Here is an 8,459-nt window from a genome sequence, read left to right as displayed (position 1 = left end):
CAATTAGAACCAACTACACCAAGACAAATATCGGCAAAACACAAGAAAACAGCGAAGCAAGAGTCTTTGGGCAAAATGACGAAAAAATTGACCACGTAATTGAATGCAACACACTAACCCAAAAAGAATACAAGAACATACACGATCAATGGAGTGGGGAAAATTATTGACGGTGGTTTCAGCTAGTCGGGTGTTTTTTGAAAAAGATTGGCGAGGGGGGGCAGAGAATGGAGCTCAGACGAGCACTTGCCATGGAAATAACGATAGAACAAATAGAGGCTCGCTACGTCTCTTCTGTGGGAAAGAGGTTGCAGGGAAGAGAAAAGGGCATCCCCCACCAAGCCACGAAGTCTATTTTGTACTCTGTCAAGACAGGATAGACTGTTTTTAGCAGCTCTTGCCCAGATGTGGCAGCAGTACTCCATCTTTCGACGTACTTGGCTTTTATATAAATAGAGAATTGCATCATTAGTGAGATATCTTCTGGAGCGGTAGAAGGATCCCACCATTTTCCCAGCGACTTTGGCCACAAACTTGATGTATGTGTTCCATTTAAGATCAGGAGTAAAGGTCAAACCCAGAAGCTTATCAAAACATGGGGCCTCCTCTAGACGAGAGTCATCCATTTCAATTGATGCCAGATGGGGATCAGAGCGTTTATGATGCAGAGATAGGAGCGATCTAGTTATCTATCTATCTATCTATCTATCATTTTATCTACTTATCTATCGATCTGTCTATCTATCTAATTGGCGTGGTTAACGGGGAGGTGTGTGCTGTGTTTTGATATATTGTTAAAACATGTCAAAGTCTCATCAAACTTGGTGACCGAGCAATTGCACCGGAAAGTCTGATAGTTGATCCGAAAGTACGTGTATGTGGTCACCTATTAAAAGCGTTCTCCTGTCAAAGGGGTTGGCGTATCAGAAGGAAAGACCGTTGATCGCTCCTATGTAAGAAGTAATGAATGGGAGCGAATAAACAACTATAAAAAAACACTCAGTGTCTACAGTTAATCGCATGCGTTTTCTTGTCAAGAGATTCAACTCCCTCAAAATGAGAAAATAACCTTCCGGGAAGACGCTAAGCAGTAAAATCAGGTATACAACGTTTATGTATTCATATCATATGTCAACACACACACACACACACACACACACACACACACACACACACACACACAATAAAAGATACGCTAATAACGATGATGGAAGCGTTAAAGAAAACAGTTATTTATAGACTGATAAAATAAACTACGGATAGCAAGCTTCAGTGGTAAGCATAGTCCAATATATCAAATATTCTTCTGACCCCAAAATAAAAATGGTGAATAAACATCACACCAAATGTTTGCCCCAGCAGACGTCAACTAAGCTCGCTGAAAATTTCAGTGGTAACACACTATGGAAGAATATGACAATCCAGCAACCCTAATCGCCCGAAAGAAGAGAAAGGAATATACAAAAACTGAAGACAATGCTAGAAGGATGGCAACAACATAAGAGAGCAGACAGGTTCATGGTCGAACTCGCCAGAGCTACATTGACAAGGAGGCTTCACTACAATGGCTTAAAAGTGACAAATTTCCATTTGATGAAGAACGATTAATTATAGCTGCACAAGACCAAGGCTTACTCACAAATGGATTTAAGAAAATGGCTGGTCTACAAAAAAATCGACCAATGCAGATTCTGTCACTCAGCTGTTAAAAGCCCAAGCCACCTAATGTCTGGATTCAAGATCCTTCTAGCCGATGGTCATTACACTGCTCGCCACAACAAAGTATGTAGATACTTACACTGGAAGATCTGTGGAGAGATGCAACCAGATAGGTCGTCGAACATCTGGGAACATGAACCACCACCGATAACATCAAATGGAAAAGTTACAGTGTTCTACGACAAAGACATACAGACAGATACATAAAAGACAAGGCCATCAAGCCAGATATTGTAATATGGAACAAGCCCGAAAGGACTGCACTCATTATCGACGTCACAGTTCCAAACGACTTTCGCCTTAATAGAGCAGAACGGGAAAAAGATAACAAAATATCAGGACCTAAAAAATGATCTAAAAACAACATGGTCTCTAAAAGCAATAAACATTATACCAGTTGTGACAGGTGCAACTGGCCTAATAAAAAAGAACATTAAAAAATACTTAGAAGCAATCCTTCGAAAACCGAGCTGTAAGGAAATACAGATAGCAGTCATAAAGGGAACAGTGTCTATTCTTAAAAGAACCCTCGGATATAAATTGAAACTATAATATAATTATAATAATAGAATAGTGTTAGCCACAGGAAGGAGCCCCTTGATCTCTTCAAACTAACAAAAGTAAAATAAAAAAATATGTCATGAACACACACCTAGACGGCAACACGATAATCTAGGATTCCGTTAGTGAAGCACCACCATAGATATTTAGTGAAACGTACAAATTAAAATGAACCCTTCGCACATAAATACGCAAAATGTCAATTCCATGTATTTACACACTCAAACCCAACAATACAACAGTAAGGCAAATTAATTTGTAAATGTTGTCTGAAGAAGTTAAAAGTATTAGAAATCTTGGGAAACTTGTTGTCACTCAGACTCCATAGAACCCCACATTTAGTTCTGAAAGAGAAATCCTTGATGTTGACCTGTCCGAAACATCCTAGTGAGTGAATAATAAACATTTTTGAATTAAAAGTGTTGAGAATTTAATAAATTATTCCGGCAAGAACCTAATCTGCTACATAAACTTCACTTTGTTGAAGGGGGTATTACTGCATAATTCAATTAAATAAATCGTATCTTAATGCGTTTGCTTCAAAGTCTGCGAATTCTTACGTCTTCGCATGCCAACGTCTTCGCATTATCTCTCGTCCTTTTTCTCCTTCGTTGTTGCGAAGTCATAAAAACTCATTTGTATTAAAACCATCTGCACGACACATACGCTTGCATCAAATGAGACAGTTACCAACGCGACCCACTTACCTCGATATTTTCTGTCACAGAAACCCTTTCAGTGCTTTGACAAACGTGCCAGCCCCGATCCTCACGGGCTGTAGGCGAATGACGTATGTATGGAAACTAAGCGCTCATGCGATTTTATTGTATATTGATAAGCGCTCCTAATATAATTTGTCAGGAAGAATCTTTGTCAACATACATTATATATATATATATATATATATATATATATATATATATATATATATATACATACATATACTGCTCAGCCTATATATATATATATATATATATTCAAGCAAATATTATTAAATACAACGGAGACATTTTGTCTTATAATTCTTTTTTTTAATTTTTCAATTTTTCGTATTGTCTTTTTTGTTTCAAAATCAAAAATATTAATAAAGGATCCATACATGTTGCTGTTACGAGCGCTTTCGATTCGTCCATGAATCATCATCAGGTGTTAAAAATACAGGATTGCGAAAATGAGGATTAAAAATGAAAGCTAAAATATATATAGTCAGTGATGAGTTAAAATAAAAGTCGATTAAGAATAAAAGTCGATTAAAAATTCGAGTGTTAAAACCAGCAAGTTCGTAGACGCCATGTACGAAGTCCGTCCAACACGGACTACGCAAGACATTTCAGAACGTTACTACTTTTTTGAAATGCAATGTCATTTATATTAGGTTGAAGAGTTCTAATGTATGACGCTTCAAGAATCTTTAATTTTTTTACATTATTTTCCCGTTGTATAATTTTTGTGTTGTCAACGAGGACCTTTCTAACATTGGAGGGGGGCAGCTATGTTCTTTTTTTTAAATGTTTGTAAATCGCGCTTGTGTCGTTAAGGTGCATAGTTATTCGCCGGGACAGCGTTGTTGTTGTATGCCCAATGTATGTATTATTTTTGGAGTTACATTTAAATTTATACACTACATTGGTTTGCTCCAACGTTTTTATTGCCGGTGAAGAGTTGTTTTTAACCACAAGGTTTTGTGTTCGAAATTTCCTATAATAGATAATAAATTTAATTTTAAAATTACTGTCAACAGGCGTCAAGTATCTTCGTATAATATTTTTATTGCATTTTCTTCGATTCTGAAATTAGGCGTCAATATATATATATATATATATATATATATATATATATATATATACTTAAGGTATTAGAACAAGGGTCCAAAGATCAGAGTATATGTTATGTATTAGTAAATTCATTAATACAATAGTATTCATAAACTACATTTACCACCCCAATAAAGGCATTGGCAATCATACATACGACGTTTAGAAGGCGAACCATTAAAATATATTTATATTTTTGTTAAAAATATTTAAAATTTACACTTTCCTTACCTTACCTTTCAACCAGATTTTATTTTATTTTTATTTTTATTTTATTTTCATTTTATCTTACTTTGTTTATCAAAAGTAACTATTTTCCTTTATATTTTAAATATTTTCCAGATACATCTGCCTTACTTAAAAAATGCTAGGTTTAGTTTTGGTATCTTTAGGAAAAAACCCATCCAATATTTTTGCTGATAAGGAGACTTTGTTTCTAAAAACTATATGATAAAATTTTTGTAAAGACTCATTGTCTATCGCAATAAAAACATCGTTTCCGAAACGATCGTACAATTTAATGATTTTCTTTCTTCTTCATTATGAAACCGACTTTTAATTTATAATTTTAATTATAAATTATCAATCATCTTACTCAATATATATATATATATATATATATATATATATATATATATATATATATATATATATATATATATATATATATATATATATATATGCATGCTGCTCAGCGTCTTTCCGGGAGGTTCTTTTCTCATCTTGAGGGACTTGATTAACTCTTGACAATGAGTGTTTTTTTTATAGTTGTTTATTCACTCAAATGCATTACATCTTACAAAGGAGCGATCCACAGAGGAGCAATCCACAGAGGAGCGATCCAGGGACTTTATTGGGTAGCTACGTCCCACCCCTTTGAGAGAAGACCCCTTTGGGTAGCTACGTCCCACCCCTTTGAGAGAAGACCCCCTTTCAATTCATCTTCTTCTGGTGAGGTCCTCAATCTAACTCCGACTCTTTATATAAATACCCCCCCCCCACACACACACATATATATATATATATATATATATATATGTATGTATATATGAGTATATATGTGCATATAGGAGTATACATGGGTGTGGGTGAAGAAAGAAAAAGAACACTCCGAATTCTTTAATAAATTTTAATATGTTTGAACAAGACTAAAAAAATTAAGTCAAGCATCAAAAGAATATTCTCCGTTTATTTAGTTATTGTATTTAATTTTATTTATTTTTTCCAACATTATATGCTTGTATATATCAATTAACGAACTCTACAGTAGCGTTTTAAAAAATAAATAAACGTGTGTGTGTGTTTGTGTGCGTGTGTGCGTGTGTGTGTGAATGCGTGTAGGTGGGTACGTACATGCAGACACTCCAGACAACTTAGACCCACAATAAGTCCAAGCTACTCAAAAAGAGATTCTACTTCAAACCCACTTAGCTTATCATCTACATCCGCTCATCAATCTCCAGCTGTATATGTGAACATGTCCATAAAAGTGGGTGCGCGTATGCTGTTTATGTATGAGTACGTGAAGAAGCATATGTGGTAGTGCGTGAGTGTATATGCATGTATGTTCACATTTACGAGTATGTTCGTAGGATGCGTAGGTGTCCAATTCAAATTTTTATGAAAGACTTAGTTTTGAATAGAAGCCACACAAGTCCAACATGCTGGAAGGGACATATTTAAATATATCTTTACCTTAATGGCTATACCCGTGCCCCTCTTCCCGCTGCTTACTCTGCCCGCCCATTCATGTTTTCTATCATTCACACTGAGGAAGTTCGAAAGATCGGTGGAAAATAATGTGCTTTTGAAGGAAACATTCTTGTTTTTTTTCAAAATATCTTTTGTATTCCCACACGTCAACACACAGGAAATAAATACAGAAAAGATATAAACATTTATATATTTTTCGTATTCGTTTTATTTATTTATATATATATATATATATATATATATATATATATATATATATATATAAGGACAAGTAGTTAATAAAATATGTTAAAAACACTTTGAAAAGGAGTTAAGAACATAGTTAATTTTAAAAAGGAAGTGCAAATAAGTGGATAGTCCTTAACGTGCGGTGTTTCGAAGAAATACTTTCCTTCTCATCGGAGGGTAGGATTAGGCAAAATGCAGGATCGGATTTTGTAAAATGCGGGATCGGATTTTAGCAAAATGCGTGATCCGATTTTGCTTGCAAAAGTATTTGATGAAACTACAAGTAAGTCATAGATCTTACTTGATAACAAAAAGTGAAGCAGAGGGAATATGGTGAAGAAAAAGGTGATTTCACGTGAATGGATTGTCTAGTGAAGGGTAAAATATCCAATAACGGTAAAATCCAAAAATCACAAATCCAAAAAAGTTGGTTAAGTTTCCATTTCAAATACATACATATATATATATATATATATATATATATATATATATGTGTGTGTGTGTGTGTGTATAATAGATAATAATATAAATATAATATTATAATAATATAAATATAATATTATAATAATAATATATATATAATATAATATATTTATTTTAATCTTTTTCTTATTAATAAGTTTAATTTTCAACAAAGGAGACGCAGAGAGTACCATAGTAAATCGCCGCAAATAAGTTTTCGTTTGCATACTTTAAGACTATACATAATTCAAAAGTTATTTTTCCAGGTCATTTATCATCAAACCCAAATATCAACTGACATGATATTGTAAACAAATGTTACAGAGAGAGAGAGAGAGGGAGAGAGAGAGAGAGGAGAGTAAACGTGGAGGTAGACACGTTTACCAGAACCGAAGGTCAGCTGACCAGATTACGTATGAATGACGTGATCAGCTGATCGGTGAGATTTGATTTGGGATTTGAAGAAGACGGACGGTTTTCAGTGGTTTCCCCCTCTTAACTGGGGAGGGGGGACGAACGCTGACGTGTGTAGAAGAAGAACCACACAGGCCGATTTCACTTCCACCTGCTGCAGGACCTCTGGGGAAAGTGAAATAAAAACTATAAAACCCATTCATCGTCTTGGAGTGATAAATCTTCGTCAAACAGGTATCAAGTCTCCCTCCAGGATGAGAAATTTCCAGATGGTCCAACATCAAAGAAGCAGAGGTAGGTTCAGAAATTACATGTCACACACACGATTCCCTTTATGAAATCAAATACACAACCCTTTATATTAGAGACAATCATACGCACACGGAATCTTTTGATGTTATACACCCAAACGTAAAATGGCGCCCCTAAATGAAGAACTCTATATAACATATTCAAATGTAACAAAAGTTCAATTTGGTGTCGTAACTGACCGGACCACCTAGCAAGGGTGGGTTTGAAAGAAAAAAAGAAGAAAAAGAAAGAACTTCGATTAGCACGGGGAAAAATAAGGAAGAAAAAAAGACAAGAAAAACACAATAAAATGTCTGGAAAAAAAAGAAAAAAAAAGAAAAAAAGAAAGAACAGTAGAAAAAAAATACAAATCAACACACACACAACGTAGGGTCCATTAAAACACTAGACGAATTAGAAAAATAATTAAGAAAAAAAAGAAAGCAATACACACGTACAACCTTTTCACGAAGAAAGAAAAGGAAGACATACAGACACACAGATGTAAAACTTTATATATAGAAAATAGTTTAAAAAATGTTTATCGTATTTGGAATTAGCTCGTTATGAACGAAGAAAAATATCACTTAATGTCAAAATTAGAAGGGAAAAACAAAGAATGGCCTTATTCTGTAAATTTTTAACAACAGCCAGTGAGAAAACCAGAAAGAAAAAACCAAAAGAAATAGAACATATGACTGTAGTAAGCCTTTACCAAAAGATAAACACGTTAATCACAAATATGTGTTATGAATATTTTTGTTGCATTTTTAAACTGTGAACTAAGTGTAACTTTTAAGGAAAAACAATATGTACTTTTGATGAAAAACAATGGATAGGTTCTGAAATGTGATTTTTTCCTTTTTTCACTAATTGTACGATTTTTTTTTTCTAAGGAATTTTTTCTGACATGGACAATTTTAGTTCCATCGGTGTTAGGATTGTCTGAGACTTTATAAGTGAGTCGTTTTATTTTATTTTAGAAACGACTGTATTTTAATTGTAAATGTCTAGGTATTTTTTGTAAACGACTGTGATTTTTCTTTAATTTTGAATTCTGTGGAATGGTAAAAGATGATGCACTATGCAGCCGACCTAGTTGATGACGTGGTCAAATGGGTTTCCACGAATCTGTGTTTTGTTATTTGGAATTTTGTTGTTAGTGAGATGGGACTTTGTGATTGCTTATAGGATATTTTTGTATTTTTTAATTTATTATTTTATGTAATTGATGTGTTGTCAAACGGTATTGGCAGA

This window comes from Euprymna scolopes, chromosome 38, assembly GCF_053919585.1.
Source record: "Euprymna scolopes isolate OS-2025 chromosome 38, ASM5391958v1, whole genome shotgun sequence".
In the NCBI taxonomy this organism is placed as follows: domain Eukaryota; kingdom Metazoa; phylum Mollusca; class Cephalopoda; order Sepiida; family Sepiolidae; genus Euprymna; species Euprymna scolopes.
Note: the sequence above shows the minus strand (reverse complement) of the source record.